The sequence below is a fragment of the Grampus griseus genome (genome assembly GCF_964374135.1).
Source record: "Grampus griseus genome assembly, chromosome: 16".
In the NCBI taxonomy this organism is placed as follows: Eukaryota; Metazoa; Chordata; class Mammalia; order Artiodactyla; family Delphinidae; genus Grampus; species Grampus griseus.
The window spans coordinates 43,316,542-43,335,029 of record NC_139010.1 but is presented as its reverse complement, the minus strand read 5'-3'; positions in this window follow the sequence as shown (position 1 = coordinate 43,335,029).

The following is an 18,488-nucleotide window of genomic DNA, read 5'->3' as shown; positions in this document are numbered from 1 at the left end:
CCTTAGTTGTTTTCTTTTGTTGGCTATAAAAATGGGAGACATGGGAACTCCTCACATTTTCAAATTCTGATACTTCTCTGACACCTTCCATTTCTGATAAGCATGCTGAAGGTACAGGGGTAAATGTCTCTGTGTAAGGAGGAAAACCCAGGGAGAGGGTGCTGCTGGCACCCTTGGGGAGGAAGATGGTCACCAAATGGTATTGTACGTTCTAAGAGAGGAAGGAGTAGGGATTATCCTCTTCCAGTTCCAACCCTGCCCTTTGATTCATAAAAGTGGAATCTATTAGAAAATTCTTCAAGTTTCAACCAAACTATGCAGCTCACACTTAGTGCTTAACATGTTCCATTGACTGTTTTATGTGCTCTACAGAAATGATCTCACTACATATTCATAAGAAACCTATAAAATAGATGCTAGAATTATCTTTATTTTACAAATGAAGAAACTGAATCACAGAAAGTTTAAGAAACTCACCAAATATTAGGTGGCTGTTTACTAAAGAATCTGGGATTCAAAGCTTACTTTTCTCTCATTCCAGAGTGCGTGTTATAAAAATTACTCTACACTGGAATCCTGGTTCCCTTCTCTAGTCCCTCCCTGTTCCTATGTCATACCACTGAGAAAGAAAGAATTGAGCAGAATTCAAGTATCAAAGAAGAACTGCAAATTATCTAAAAATAACATTACTTCATTTACTAAATATTTATAAGTGCTTCTTAAATGCTAGGAAACCACACATTTTAACAGGGCCAGCTAAAGGGGAAATATATGTAGCTGTGATTCCATATCTTCATTATTTTTTTGGTATCTACCTCTATGTCTCCACACCTCCTCCTCAAATCCTATCCCCATACCTACAATTTTGGGCCATTTACAAAGTTTGAGCAGAAGCTATAGCTTTCCACACAAATGTCACATAAAAATGGATTTCAGTCTGTAGATGTATCTTGACAACTGATCAGGTTAAAATATTTCAAAGATGTTCTTCTGTTGTAATGCTTTTATAAAATAATATATAATCTCTGATTGAAGTCAGTGGGTATTTGAAAATACCAGTGGCAACAACACTCAGAATAGACAGACAAGATTAATTTCCAAAGTTAGAGGAAAATGATGGCTTTTAGATTTCTCACTAACTGCAAATGATGATCCCATGCATACTACAGGGCCTCTTCTGCATGCAGCAATTCTACATAAGAAGCAGTAATTGAAAGTAGAAGTTCACAAGAGAAAAAAGGGCAAATATGTGCGTTTGTTTTCCCTAGAAAATCCTGACAATGACTTGTCATCTCTAAATTAAATTAGCATATATATAGAAGGGATAGGTGTAGGTGTATGCAAGTTAGAAAGAAATAGTATGTGCTAGACATGCCAGTAAACACAATAGCTAGTTTTAGAGAATTTGATTCATTTGAATTGCTGCTATTATTTTATTCATTCTGAATTCCCATTGTAGAGGCAACAAATGAGGATTGTCCCAAACTGTTTTAACACAACCTGAGTGGATTTCATGAAGGTTGACACTGTGGTAGTCTGATTACTGCCTAATTAAAACAGTTAGAAATTGACTTGAGACATCTCTACAACTAGCTTCAAATTGTTTTAATGTTGGTCTTTTTGCTGGAATATTACTTTCTATATTTAAACCAAAGTTTCTATCACTTGATTTACAGATGCAGGTTTAGGACTGGAATTAAGGAGAGAAAAAGAAAGAAGACATTTCAATAGACAATTAAAAACAAACTGTTGGGCTATTTTAACAATAAAAAAATACTATACTATTGTTTGAAATTAAAACTAAATACACACACACATTTTTCCTTCTCCTTTACTTGCCTGTAATTTAGGAATATTTTCCTCATTTAATGAAATATTGTTGCAGTTCATGGTCATTTAGGGGTTTCTTTTGAAAGTATGAAACAAAAGAACAAATGTACAAAAATGTGATTTTAGAGACTTGTTCTTTTGGGGATATTGATATATAATTGAATTCCTGGTCTATACTTACTCAACTGAAAATAATTTAAAAACATGTAATGATAGCAAAGTAACAGATCTGAGTAAATTACTGGCTTTTTTACTCCTTACTCCTATGTACTAGCATAACCCCAAATTCAGAATACTTTTGATATTTAAGATAGGAAAACTTTTAGGTAATCATTTTCAATTTTATTTTTTCTCATGTACATAGCGATAGCTAAGGAAGGCATTTTATAAATCCCTTCCTTTATTTTACAGGGATATTTAGCCTTAGCTCCCCACATTGAAAGTTGGGGAGCTGATAAAGATGGATATTTAAATGATCAATTTGGTGTACTTTATGGAAAGTCCTCTGAAGAAGGTCTAGCACCATTCTTTATAATATGCAGATAAATACTACCTATTCCCGTATCTTTGGATATCAGACAGGACTCTGAGACCATTTGTTCTCCTGTGCTGTTCATAGGCATTTAAATACGTGGGATTAAAACCACAGGCATTCAGCTTTATCATTTCTAGTTCCTTGGTGATTCTATAGTCTAATGGAGTCTTTTTTTTTCTTTTAAACTTCATATGAACTTTTTCTATAAATCTCTAGGCCCATAATCACAGTTCACTTTGTAAGCCATCCTCCAGTGTGTCTGCCTTTTACCATAAGTTTCTTTTCCCAAGAGGAAGGCTCCCCTTTTCATAGATACACAATACTACCAGAATGCATTATTTACGAGCTTGGATTGTCTGAGTTTCCAGCTATAATACACCCATTGCAATCTCTGAAATACTAATATATTTTAAAAGTTGATCTTACTATTAAAATAGTCAAATAGACTGGCTTTGAATGTGCATCCTTAGACTTTCATGACCCTGTGAATGAGAAATATATCACTCAAGGAAGGACTCTCTAGTGACATTCTGTCCCAGTGCATCATCAGTACGATGGGGTTTTAGTAATATATTACCAAGTGTCACATATCAGTAAGCACTGGGGCAAGGAGAGAAGTCACTTTAATCAATTATTAGTGCCATGTATCATCATAGTGTCACCAGCTGACACTCAAGAACACAAACCTATATAGGAGAGGTTATATCACTGCTATTTTCGTTAGTATCTTTGAATCCAAGGTGAATAAAAGTAAGGTTGTTAAGAAGCTCTTGAAAAAAGTGTACTGATTTCAGTGTTTATACAAACACTGCCAATGTTTACAAGTAGCAAGTAGAAATGATAGCTTAAATTTCTCTTTAGAATTTTAAGCTATTTGAAAACTCTACTCACAAATTGTAACTGATTTTACTTTCTTCAGAGTACACTTGACTGTGGATCATGAATATTTTAAAAATTATTTTGAAGAACAAAAACATACATATGCAACCACAAACTTCTCTTTGTCTTTATGTATCTTTTATCTATCGTTATTTACGTACCTTAACATATAGTCAAAAATAACTATAAAGCAAACTCATCAAAGCTATGTATTTGGTCCCTTCATCCTTTCATTTTTTTAAGATTTCAATTTAATTCTAGTGAAAAATTATATTGGATGCTTTCATTTCTTGCAAAGCACATCTCTGACATTTTTAAGTTCAAAAAGAAATACTATCTTAAAAATTTGCTTTAAATTAGCAGTTGTTTAAACAATGATTTTTGCTTACAATTAGAAGAAAAGAGGTTGTGAGTTGGGCTTACAGAGACAGAGAAAGAGCCTTTCTTCTCTGGCGTTTTCTCTCTTCTGGTGTCTGCTGACAAAGGAATATGTGCCTGCAAACAGTGGCAAAGTCCAACCAACCATAGCACTCCTTTAATAGGCACCTAAGTGTGACTTTCCCTGTTGTCTCAGAGTTCCATAGGAGGTCCAAAATGAGGACAATAGACAATATTTTGCTGTACATTCTAAAGAATGGTGCTAATTAGGCTTTGGGGATACATCTTTGAAAACATGTGAAATCCACTTCTTCCAACCATTCTCCAGTGTTTTTAGGCATTCCTTGCCTGTTCAAAGCTTACTCAAAAGTTACTCCTAAAACTTTAGCTCAAATGTCTTTTAAACTCATCAAGTACAGTTAGGTGCTATCTTATCATCATGTCTATGCCACTTTGTAACTACCCCTGTTTCATTATATCACTAAATTCCTTAAGATAAAATTCTATCTCTTTGGATGAATTGTACGGCTTTGAACCCAAGGACTGTATCATTTTTATCATTGTGTTCCCACTGTCTAACTGAAAGCCTAAAACAGAGTAGGCCTTGACTGTTGAAATAAATGGAATTCACCTTTAATTTATGTATTATTAAAAATGGATTTGGGGCTTCCCTGGTGGCACAGTGGTTGAGAGTCCGCCTGCCGATGCAAGGGACATGGGTTCGTGTCCCAGTCTGGGAAGGTCCCACATGCCGCGGAGCGGCTGGGCCCGTGAGCCATGGCCGCTGAGCCTGCGCGTCCGCAGCCTGTGCTCCACAACGGGAGAGGCCACAACAGTGACAGGCCCGTGTACCAAAAAAAAAAAAAAGATTTGGAAATGGTGGTGAGTCTCCATAAGACAATTTCAACACATAAGAATGTAAATGACATGTAATCAAGGATATGCATGGCTTCAACTATACATGGAATGTTGCTGAAGACTGGATTTTTTCAGCTGCCATCCAGATGTTGTGAAACTAATCTTTGAAAGGATTTTCCAGTTCCCAGACTCAGCCTTGAATCTGGAATTAGAATCGTAATTGCTGAGATTTCCATTATATTCAAATGATCCCAAGGCTCCTTCTAGATAGTTATATCTGCTTAACTTTCCTAAAATAATATTGAATAATTCCCTACGAACTTCCATTTCTATATGGGCATTACCAGGATGTGAAAAGTAAACATTTAGAGAAAGACTAATAGGACTAGAAATATAGAATAGTATTTCTAGGGCTAGCTTCATTACTCACTGTTGATTTTGCTGAAGTTAATTCACTACTGTACTAAGAGTTCAGAAGTACCAAAAATTGTTTACTATTATCTAAAGGTTATTGTTTGCCAATTTGTTGTTTACACCTTAGTTTTTTTTCCCCCCATGAACGTTCAAGTAACTCATCTGAATTTTGTTAATTTTATTCTATGAAATTGCCAATTTACTTGTGAATTCTACCTTAGTTTATTTATTTTAAAATATGTATACTTCCAAGACTGGCCCAATTCTAGGTACTGTACAGAGATGAATAAGTGACTATATGTTAAAAGTTGTCTTTACTGCTCAACTTTACCAGGTGGAAACTATTTTATTGGTTACTAAAAATCTTTTCCATATCATTCATGAGCTCTTTTCAAAATTATAATTACAATTAAGTGTTTTTCTTATTACATATAATGTAAAATACATTGAATATAACAACATAAATCATGTAATATATAGTAGATATATAATAAATATATGAAAATATAGTATTATATTTTGTATTAGGAAATTAGTATGTATTTTATATTAGGAAAATTTGACATTATAAATGAGCAAAAAATAGTAATAAAAAGAAAACATAAACTTATAACCTATATATATATTATACATTCTTATATTTTGTATTTATGTTATATACATTATACAAGATATATATAACATACAGATAAAATTATATAATATTAGATATTATATATATTATACAAATTGTATCTACTTCATATTTTATAGTCTATTTTTTCTTGATGAAGAAAATATCAAGAGAATCTTTCTATGCCAATGAATATTGTTTTATAACAATAGATTTGTCCAGAAACCAGAGAAATCCTTCTACTTCTTACAAAATATGAAGCGCCATTTAATTGTTTTCATATTTAAATGAAGAGACATAATGATTATATTGAAATGAAGGGACACTGATTGAATGGAATATGATACTTAGGATTCAAGATGTGGGAATTCAATCTTCTCATTTAACAAGGAAGATTTTAGTCCATTAAGGTGCACAATGAGGAACTGCCTCCAATATTTTCAAAACAATGCTCTGTGCATCTCTAATTTCCTCACTCTGGCAGAAGCCACCCTGCACTATCTCCCGGTGTCACAGCCACTGAGAGTGAAAGGCAAAGCTTTGACCTACTGAAAAGCTCAGGCTTTCCCTGGAGATTAGGCTGTCAGAGTATAGGAAGTGTACCACTTGTCAGAAGACGCTTTGCTCTAGTAACACATACAAAAAGGATTAAAAATAATAAGAGACAGTACATCTTATCACTGAACATATTCTATTTTTTAGAGTCACTTCTTGTCACTTACTGCTTACAACAACTCTCATTTCTAATAAGTCAAAGCTATGTATGTGAGCAATTGTTTATTTGATTTTTCTGCCAAAGTGGCCTGGTATATTTAATTAAAGAGTTAGTGACTGAGGGTTACCCATTACCTCTACTAGTATGGTAACAGAGAACAGAGGACTTGGCAAGCAATCACATACGCTTCAATTACATGATATATAATGCTAAAAAATCTGCATAAAACTGATATTTGCTGCTAAAATTTAATTTCTTTTAAACTATTTGCCTCTTTGGCATCATGAAAATTTAAACATCTGATTTTGTTTTCTACATTATTCAAATTATCCTCAACTGTTTGAATTTATAAATTTAGAATCACTGGAATATCCCTCCACACTAAAATTCTCAAAGAAATAAAACTTGTTGGGTATAATGGCTTTAATTTTAACCCCAATTCTTCCATTTAGACTCTCTATATGTTAACATACTAATTACTCTAATTTTGATTCTTCAGTCAGTTATTAAAAATATTTATTTGATATCTGCTTTATATTAGACACTATTCTAGAAGCTGACAAAAATAGCAATGAATAAAGAAGGAAGTTCCTTGCCCTCATAGAGTTTATATTCTATTAAGCAGAGTCACAGTAAATAGTAAACCAATAAATGTAAAATCTTATTACACATTATTATCATGTTATGATGGAAATCAAGAAGATAACAGGGTCCCATGAAAAAAACCAAGAGCATACTTAAATCAGATTAGCAGATTTACACTAGAATAATCCAAACAAAATAATTTGTTTGCATTCTCATGTTTTGTTTCCTAGAAAGGACTGTTTACAAAGATTTGAGCTTAGTGGATTAACAAGAGATCATGCAGTGACTTATACAATAGCTAAGAATAGTTATTACCCCCCTAGGTTTAAAGGGGTAAGAAGTGGGAAACTTCACAGGGAGGGAGGTAGAGTTGTAAATTCCTTGGCTTTGCTCTCATTTCTCACTCTGACCTCCTACCAAAGCTCCTCCCAAGCTGAAGCCAACTAGAACCCAAAGGGCAATGAAGGCTATACTGGGCATATACCCTGAGAAAACCATAATTCAAAAAGAGTCATGTACCAAAATGTTCATTGCAGCTCTATTTACAATAGCCCGGAGATGGAAACAACCTAAGTGCCCATCGTCGGATGAATGGATAAAGAAGATGTGGCACATATATACAATGGAATATTACTCAGCCATAAAAAGAAACGAAATTGAGCTATTTGTAATGAGGTGGATAGACCTAGAGTCTGTCATACAGAGTGAAGTAAGTCAGAAAGAGAAAGACAAATACCATATGCTAACACATATATATGGAATTTAAGAAAAAAAAATGTCATGAAGAACCTAGGGGTAAGACAGGAATAAAGACACAGACCTACTGAAGAACGGACTTGAGGATATGGGGAGGGGGAAGGGTGAGCTGTGACAGGGCGAGAGAGAGGCATGGACATATATACACTAACAAACATAAGGTAGGTAGCTAGTGGGAAGCAGCCGCATGGCACAGGGATATCAGCTCGGTGCTTTGTGACCGCCTGGATGGGTGGGATAGGGAGGGTGGGAGGGAGGGAGATGCAAGAGGGAAGAGATATGGGAACATATGTATACGTATAACTGATTCACTTTGTTATAAAGCAGACACTAACACACAATTGTAAAGCAATTATACCCCAATAAAGATGTTAAAAAAAATTTTTTTAAATTCACTAAAATGAAAAAAAAAGATATATTCTATACATGCGAGCCTCAGCGAGAAGAAGGCAAGGTGGAGAAAAATGAGAGTGGATCTGGAGGGGTAAATGGAAGAAATTCAGAACAGTAGTCTAACATACCAACTCAGTGGGCAAGGAGAGGGCAAGAAGGGGGCTACTTTGAAATGATGGTGTGGAAAGGAATTTCAGAGAGGATAATGCTTGTGTAAGAATGAGAAATTTCCTGCCAACTAAGAATCAACAGGGAGAACATCATTTGCCTAAACTAGGAAAGAACTTGGTGTGTTTAAAGAATAGAAAGAAACTAGAATGACTGGAGCATAATGAGAAATCAAAGAATGCAAGAGATGAGGGTGGAGGTAGGAAGGGCCTGGTTACTTAGGCTACTAAATAAATACAGATAATGTGCAAGCAAGAGTGGAAAGCAGAATACAGACAGGAGGCTGTTGTAGTAGGGTAAGAGTGCACAGAGGTCATATTCAGACTCCTTTGGAGGTAAATATTTCAACTGGGATATTATAGTAGGAGAGTTGCCAGTGAGATGGAGAGAAATGGACAGATGTGAAATATATTTTGAAATTAAACTAACAGGTCTGCTGCTGGGTGGGATGTGGGAGACAAACTCCAGCAATAGGATATATGATTGATAACTTACTAAAATGGAGAAACTAGAGGGAAACAGCTTAATGAAAGAGCTAGGAATAGGGAATTCCGTTTTAGTGAAGTTGACTGTAAAATATGTAAGAATTATCAAGGTGGAGACGTCTAGTTAGCTGTTTGCTCTCCAAGTCTCTAGTTCAGAGAGCAGAGATCAGGGCTAAACATAAAACTGTTGATGGAGTAATGATATTTAAAATTACAAGGCTAAACAGGTTCACTGATGAAAATAATGCAAAACAAGAAAGATCTCAGGACCGAGATCAAAGGTTGCCAAAACTGGTAAATGAAAAAATGGAAATATAACCAGACCATACTGAATATTACCATAGACATCTCACACGGTTTCTCATCTACTTTATAAACAGATCTCTCTGAGTTCTTCAATTTTCAATTCCCAAAAGGAATATGGCAATACTTGTAAATATATATATATATATACACACATACACACAGTTTTAGTACATCAAATTAGCTTTCAAATAACTGTACAACAGATTTCAAATTAAATAATTGTACAACATAAGCGATGGTACTATTCAGCAAATTTAAGTACAAAAGATTGTTCTCTATAATAAAAAATATGGATACAGAAAAACTGTGGGTACTATCTGGTAAGTTGATATAATTTTAGGGTTTGCACACAGGCTTCTGCAATCCCAATGAATGAGAAATAACTAACGTGATTAAAGGGCAGGGAAGGTTACTACTTGAAGGAGAAATCCTGTGATGTGCCCTTTTCCCTTCACTGGGGTATCATAAGAGTAACATAATAAGTGAATTCATAAGATACAGTAGAAACTCAGAAAAAAAAATCTTTGAAATGCAGAGCTAAAACATTTTACTTTGATATAGCAGGCAGTGAAAAGTTGGGAAAGATTTTTGAGCAGAGGATTAAAGCAAACATTTGTGTATATTATGTGTGTGTGTTGGAAAGATAAATCTATTTATCCATGACAAGCTGGAGAGTCCTAATGTTGAAGGCAGATAAATTAAAAGGTTATGTTAATAGCCTATAAAATAGTAATAAAACTTGGTTATATAATAAACTGTAATTTGTAAGTGAATCTTACTCTTTCTGGCCTTATGCCAGTTCTTGATCTGAATTTCTAAGACTTTAAATATCATCTTTATATATCAAATTCATTTACACTGCCCAGCCTTCTTCCGTGAGAAACAGACTTGGATATGAGCCTCTTTCTTTTTAATCTCCTCTTAGCTATCCTGTAAGAATTTCAAGTCAAATTTATCCTTATAATATACCTCTATCCCCATGTTCATTTCCACTCTAGTTTTATCTAATCCCTCCAAAAGTGTTCATGCAGTTCCACTTGCTTGGATTGTCCTTTCACTTGTCCATCTAGTAAATATTTTCAACACTCACCTCAAAAGTCACTTTCTCCGTAAGTATACCCTAACCTTCCCTGTCACCATTAAGTGCCTTCTTCCTTTGTAGTCTCACACATATTTCTGCATATCCTCATTATTATGTTTATTCTTCTTTTTATAATTATTTTTCCATCCCATTTTCCCTGCTATTCTTTGATCTCTATAAAAAAATAAGTCATGTATACATAGCTTCTGCCATGTTACCTGGGTGCAATTCATGTACTTAACAAATGCTTGTTGAGTATATTTTGAAGAAGTGCTCAGAATTAGGCTATATTGTAAAATATTCTAAACATTCCTAGGTTATTTTTAATATTTGATTCTGTACAGATTTATATTTTCATTAGAAAATGCATCAAGCTAAAATTACAATCATCTTTGTCATCAAACATTAAAAAAGTAACAGTAAATGTTCATGGTATGAAGACATAAACTGCATTTATTTGTGACAATTTATCCAAATTGTGTGCATAGTATCTAGGAGAAAATAATACTGCTCCTGGAGTCATAGACTTGCCAACTTTATAAAGTTTAAAAAGTGTTATACTTTTCCATGAATAATGTGTAGCTCAATATCAGATTGCAGCCCATATGTGATTTGCATTTTCCCCTTTGGAAAACTGAGGTGCTTTGTATAGACTCTGTGAGACCTGGTTTGAAAAAGAAGTACATAATCAAATTTGAACTAAAATATTGGATGGTCTAAAATTTCTAGTGTATATACACTTAAGAATATTAATTATTTATTGCTATCCATCACTCAAGATGCACTTGTGCATAAAACAAGTTATGAAAATAATTAACATTATTAATCCATCTTCATATCTGTCATCAAAACAGATTATTTGTTAAAATGATATTTGAGCTGATGGTATATGCTGCACTAATCAATGAAAAAATTAGAAAAATGAGACAAAAGAAATTCATTTTGGAACTTATAAACAAGTCATAACTTTCTTTGAAGTCTTATTAGAAACTTTCATTTTCACAATAAACACATGGATCTTGTGATAGTTGGTGGTACTAGGTATTTAAATAATACTAGGAAAACTGAAAAAAAATTGAAATCTCATCATACTTTTAGGACAATAGGTTGAACATAATTTTCAGAAGGCATTCTTTATCAAAGCTAGAAAAATAAATGTGGTTTTCAGAATAATAGTCTTTTAATTGAATATTTAAACTACAGTATATTTTGCAAAGTTTTCCCTGAAATTATTACACATAGGTTTATATACAATAGGATTTTAAAAATTTACAGTTATTTATCCATCTTAATGTCATAGGCCTTGGAAATCTGAGATTTTAAGATGTTTCATGTAACAATAAACCTTAAAGCAAAGTTAGCCAAACAAATTTTCATCAAAATTCTTGATTCAAACTCACGTGTTATTCTCAAGTGAGGTGTCTGATTATATTTAGTTGGACACTGAACATTCTTGTCCCAGGACATGAAGAAAAGAGAAATCAACATGAAATAATACTTGCCATTAGAATTATAGGCTGAAAATCTGGAACCAAAAATGACCTCTTTTCTTCTATACTGCCCATAATAGTAATTGCCCCTGTTAATCACAACTGTACAAATTATATCAATATTTTATAATTTTATGCCTTGCATTTTTGTTGATACTGTTCTTTTCACAGTAGAGCTCTTTGAAAGAAAACACTGTTCATGTGGTTTGTTTTCAGTATCCACTCTCCCCACCCATTTTCTAAAAAGTATAGTATAGTGCCTAACTGAAATAATTGTACTTATATTAGTTAGATGTAGTATTAAGTTCATCTCAAAGACTTTGTCAATGTAGTATTGCAGATTAATTTTTATCCTAAGTATGGAATTATAAAATATTAAACAAATGTCCATATATAGTTACAAAAGCAGTTATGTTGCTTCGTAGACATACATCTGTATTTTTACTCATACTTTGCCTGAGATGCCGTCAAATATGAATTCCATTACAAAGAATTTTCTCTGCTAAGTATTTCTTATCCTGAGCTCACATTTACTCCTCAAATTTTCTTGCACTCCATGGATATATGCTCCTCAGAGTGATAATATACAATCATAAAAATAACCAAAATTTTCTGTAATAACTGAAGTTATTAATAATTATTTTTCAAAAAAAGAAGTAATCTGACTTCCATTGTTGGGTGCAGTGAAATAACTATTATCATATCAACTAATAACTCCATAAAAATTATTTGTGTTACTAGGTAGCTTATTTAAAAACAAAACCACAGAAGAAACATCAACAATCAAAACAGCCACAACAAAACCACATTTTTATGTGAAACGAAACTATAAAGATCATTTAAACATATCAGTGACTCATAACTGAAATAAAATCATATAAACACAAAAGAAAACCAGATTCTAAACAGAATGTATAGTACATGACTCTTTTGAAAAAACCTACAATTCCAAGAATAGACTTAATAGTTCTATCATTTGAAAATCAATAAGAAAGGTACCTTTTCTGCAATGAACAAAATTGAGATTAACCTTCCCCAAGTCCCAGACAGCCTCTGAACTCAGAGACTAATGAGAAAAACAAAGACTAGTAAGCACTCAGGAACAATGGCAATCAGAGGACTATATAGTATTAACTTAATTAATGTTTACTAAACTATTAAGCATCTCATACGTATCAGTTACTGCGCTTGATAATATAACCAAGAAAAACACAATCCCTGCCCTCATAAGATTTAACATTTTGGAAACGATGATAATCGAAGTACAAATAACCACAATTACCAAATTATCCATGTAAAAATAAAGGAATGTCATGTTCTATAAAAACTCTCAAATTTTTTTTTTTACAAAAGTTCAATAGATCATAGATCTCACAAAACATAAATAGAGTTCATCTTTATTAAATGTAAAGATGACAAAGAAGAAACGATGTCTCTCAGAGCCTCTTCATCTTCAAATGCCCCACATTCTACTCTGGTCTCATTTATTTACAATATGAGGTCTCTGCCAACAATCTGTGAACAATTCACACATTTTGCCTATCATCAAGTGAGTAGGAATGGGATCATTGCATCCTAACTTCTTTCCCTCCACTATCATAGTCATGCTCTCTAAAATAGAAATTAATGTGGGTCTAATTTAAGAATTGTACTCAACGGGATGGCACGGCTATTGCTCACTTAATCACAGACCTAAAGGAAACACAGTGACTCTATAAAACTACTTTGAACTTAATCCATTATTGTTGATTCCATGAGTTTTAAGAAAATGAGTGCCCACAGAAATGTTTATACTTCTTAGACCAAGAAATATCCAGTCAAAACAGGCTTGAATTTGTCAGACTTAATACAAGATCATACTTTTTATAACTTTCTAGCTATAAAAAGCAGCTTGAAAGTAAAAGGAAAATCTTAGCTTTAGCAGAGAATGGGATAAATCAGATACTAGAAATGTTAGCATAGAATCATTGAAATGGACTTTCATAAATTCCAAAGGAGTAACAAAAGGACAGCTTTGTCTGGGGTGGGATAAGGAGGGTGGGAGAGAGGGAGACGCAAGAGGAAAGAGATATGGGGATATATGGATATGTATAGCTGATTCACTTTGTTATAAAGCAGAAACTAACACACCATTGTAAAGCAATTATACTCCAATAAAGATGTTAAAAATATATATTTGAAATGGAAGGACCACTAGGGAGCATTAAACCCAAATGCCTTGCTTTGGATAAAAAAAGAGGTTACTTAACTTCTTTAGGGTCACTGTACTGTTACTGTTAAATAGCTTCGTGAAATTAAAAAGATTTCTTGTGATCTGAGTAGTGTTCTCAGCACCACTAAATGACTGCCTTCCACTGGGTAGTCATTTTTCCCTTAACATAGACTTTGTTAAAATAATATTTCACTCTCCATTAAGAATTCAAAATTATGTTAAAAGTAGTAATTTGTACTTAATTACCATTGGTAATACAATTAAATTGTCAGATAACAGCACACTAGGGTTTATTATCATAATGAATTTTCATAGTTTATTGTAGGTAAATCAATATATTGGGGATATGCAAAGTCCTAGACCAGAGAAAGAACTGAATGAATGTAATTAAGAAATCCAACAGAATAGCAAGACTGTCATAAAGGGGACTGGTTTGCAGTCGGAACATGGAAAATTAGAGAAATATGAGACATTTTCATTCATATATACATACATAGTAATTAAGCATTAGCTTTCTGCCTGTGGCTATGCTAAATGCAGAAGACACAAATGATGGATGAAATGGAGTTACTGCTGTCAAAGGCATAGAAAGATGGGGGAAAAAAAGGAAGATAACTGTAAACTTTTATAAAATGAACACGTAAATGTATAGTGGGGGGAAGTGTGGGGGAAGGGATAGACTGAGAGTTTGGGATTGACATGTACACACCACTATATTTAAAATAGATAACAAGGACCTACTGTAAATATATATATATATATATATATATATATATATTTTATTGGAGTAAAATTGCTTTACAATGTTGTATTAGTTTCTGCTGTACAGTGAAGTAAATCAGCTATATGTTTATCTATATCCCCTCCATCTTGGACCTCCCTCCCTCCCCCCCACATCCCACCCATCTAGGTCATCACAGAGCACCAAGCTGAGCTCCCTGTGCTATACAGCAGCTTCCCACTAGCTATCTATTTACACATGGTAGTGTATTTATGTCAAACCTAATCTCCCAATTCGTCCCACCCTCCCTTCCCCTCTGTGTCCACATGTCCATTCTCTATGTCTACATCTCTATTTCTGCCCTACAAATAGGTTCAACTGTACCATTTTTCTAGATTCCACATATATGCATTAATATACGATATTTGTGTTTCTATTTCTGTCTTACTTCACTCTGTATGACAGACTTTAGGTCCATCCATATCTCTACAAATGATCCAGTTTCATTCCTTTTTATTGCTGAGTAATATTCCATTGTATATAGGTACCACATCTTCTTTATCCATTCATCTATCATTGGACATTTAGGTTGTTTCCAAGCCCTGGCTATTGTAAATAGTGCTGCAATGAACATTAGCATACATGTGTCCCTTTGAATTATGGTTTTCTCAGGATATATGCCCAAGTAGTGGGATTGCTGGGTCATCTGGTAGTTCTATTTTTAGTTTTTTAAGGAACCTCCATACTCTTCTCCATAGTGGCTGTATCAATTTACATTTCCACCAAACGGTGCAAAACAGTTCCCTTTTCTCCACACCCTTTCCAAAATTTATTGTTTGTAGATTTTTTGATGATGGCTATTCTGACTGCAGTGAGGTGATACCTCACTGTAGTTTGGATTTGCATTTCTCTAATAATTAGTGATGTTGAGCATCTTTTCATGTGCCTCTTGGAGAACTGTATGTCTTCTTTGGTGAAATGTCTATTTAGGTCTTCCACCCATTTTTTGATCGGGTTGTTTGTGTTTCTGTTATTAAGCTGCATGAGCTGCTTATAATTTTGGAGATTAATCCACTGTCTGTTGCTTCATTTGCAAATATTTTCTCCCATTCCCAGTGTTGTCTTTTCATCTTGTTTATGGTTTCCTTTGCTGTGCAACTGCTTTTAAGTTTAATTAGGCCCTATTTGTTTATTTTTGTTTTTATCTTCATTACTCTAGGAGGTGGGTCAAAAAAGATCTTGCTCCTATTTATGTCAAAGAGTGTTCTTCCTATGTTTTCCTCTAAGAGTTTTATAGTGGCCAGCCTTATGTTTAGGTCTTTAATCCATTTTGAGTTTATTTTTGTGTATGGTGTTACGGAGTGTTCTAATTTCATTCTTTTACATGTAGCTGTCCAGTTTTCCCAGCACCACTTACTGAAGAGGTGTCTTTTCTCTGTTGTATGCTCCTGCCTCCTTTGTCATAGATTAGGTGACCATATGTGTGTGGGTTTATCTCTGGGCTTTCTATCCTTCACCATTGATCTATATTTCTGTTTTTGTGCCAGTACCATACTGTCTTGATTACTGTAGGTTTGTAGTATAATCTGAATTCATTGAGCCTGACTCCTCCAGCTCCATTTCTTTCTCAAGACTGCTTTGGCTATTCAGGGTCTTTTGTGTTTCCACACAAATTGTAAAATTTTTGTTCTAATTCTGTGAATGAATGTCACTGGTAGTTTGATAGGGATTGCACTGAATCTGTAGATTGCTTTAAGTAGTATAATCATTTTCACAATATTGATTCTTCTAATCCAAGAACATGGTATATTTCTCTGTCTGTTTATGCCATCTTTGATTTCTTTCATCAGTGTTTTATAGTTTTCTGAGTACAAGTCTTTTGCCTCCTTAAGTAGTTTTATTCTTTTTTTTTTCTTGGAATGGTAAATGAGATTGTTTCCTTAATTTCTCTTTCTAATATTTCATTGTTAGTGCACAGGAATTCAAGAGATTTCTGTGCATTAATTTTTTACCCTGCAACTTTACGAAATTCATTGATTAGTTCTAGTAGTTTTCTGGTGGCATCTTTAAGATTTTCTATGTATACTTTCATGTCATCTGCAAGCAGTGACTGTTTTATTTCTCTTCTTCCAATTTGTATTCCTTTTATTTCTTTCTCTTCGCTGATTGCTGTGGCTAGGACTTCCAAAAATAAGTTGAATAAGAGTGGCGAGAGTGGACATCCTTGTCTTGTTCCTGACCTTAGGGGATCAGTTTTTCACCACTGAGTATGATGTTTGCTGTGGATTTGTCATATATGGCCTTTATTATGTTGAGGTAAGCTCCCTCTATGCCCATTTTCTGGAGAGTTTTTATAATAAATTGGTGTTGAATTCGTCAAAAGCTTTTTCTGCATCTATTGAGATGATCACATGGTTTTTACTCCTTAATTTGTTAATATGGTGTATCACATTGATTGATTTGCACATACTGAAGAATCCTTGCATTCCTGGGATAAATTCCACTTGATCATGGTGTACGATCCTTTTAATGTGCTGTTGGATTCTGTTTGCTAGTATTTTGTTCAGGGTTTTTGCATCTATGTTCATCAGTGTTATTGATCTGTAATTTTCTTTTTTAGTGATATGTTTGTCTGGTTTTGGTATCAGGGTGATAATGGCTTCACAGAATGTATTTGGGAGTGTTCCTTCCTCTGAAATTTTTTGGAAGAGTATGAGAAGGATGGGTGTTAGCTCTTCTCTAAATGTTTGATAGAATTCGCCTGTGAATCCCTCTGGTCCTGCACTTTTGTTTGTTGGAAGATTTTTAATTATAATTTCAATTTCATTACTTGTGATAGGTCTCTTTATATTTTCTAATTCTTCCTGGTTCAGTCTTGGAAAATTGTACCTTTCCAAGAATATGTCCATTTCTTCATGGTTGTCCATTTTATTGGCATATAGTTGTTTGTAGTAGTCTCTTATATTCCTTTGTATTTCTACAGTATCAGTTGTGATTTCTCCTTTTTCAATTCTAATTGTATTGATTTGCATCCTCTTCCTTTTTTTCTTCATGAGTCTGGCTAAACGTTTATCAATTTTGTTTATCTTCTCAAAGAACTTTTAGTTTTATTGATCTTTGCTATTGTTTTCTTTGTTTCTATTTCATTTATTTCTGCTCTGATCTTTATGATTTCTTTCCTTCTACTGACTTTGGGTTTTCTTTGTCCTTCTTACTCTAGTTGCTTTAGGTGTAAGGTGTATTCGAGATTTTTCTTGTTTCTTGACATGAGACTGAATTGCTATAAACTTCCCACTTAGGACTGCTTTTGTTGTGTCCCATTGGTTTTGGGTCATCATATTTTCATTGTCATTTGTTTCTACGTATTTTTTAAAATTTCTTCTTTGATTTCTTCATTGATCTTTTGGTTATTTAGCAGTGCACTGTTTAGCCTCCATGTATTTGTGTTTTTCAGTTTTTTTCCTGTAATTGATTTCCAATCTCATAGCATTGTGGTCAGAAAAGATGCTTGATACGATTTCAAATTTCTTAGGCTTGATTTGTGACCCAAGATGTGATCTATCCTGGAGAATATTTCATGAGCACTTGAGAAGAAAGTGTATTCTGTTGTTTTGGGATGGAATGTCCTACAAATATCAATTAAATCTATCTGGTCTATTCTGTCATCTAAAGCTTGTGTTTCCTTTTTTATTTTCTGTTTGGATGACCTGTCCATTGGTGTAAGTGGGGTGTTAATGTCCCCTACTATTACTATGTTACTGTTGACTTCCTTTTTATGTTTGTTAGCATTTGCCTTATATATTGACGTGTTTCTATGTTGGGTGCATAAATATTTATAATTGTTATATCTTCTTCTTGGATTGATCCCTTGTCCTTCCTTCTCTCTTGTGTGTGTGTGTGTGTGTGTGTGTGTGTGTGTGTGTGTGTGTGTATATATAGACAGATATGTACACAATATGTACACAATATACACATATGTATGTATGTACATAATATACATGCTGGGCTTTAAATAAATAGTGTAGTTTGGGAGGGCAGGGTGTAAGGAAAGAAATTCTCAATCAGTAGA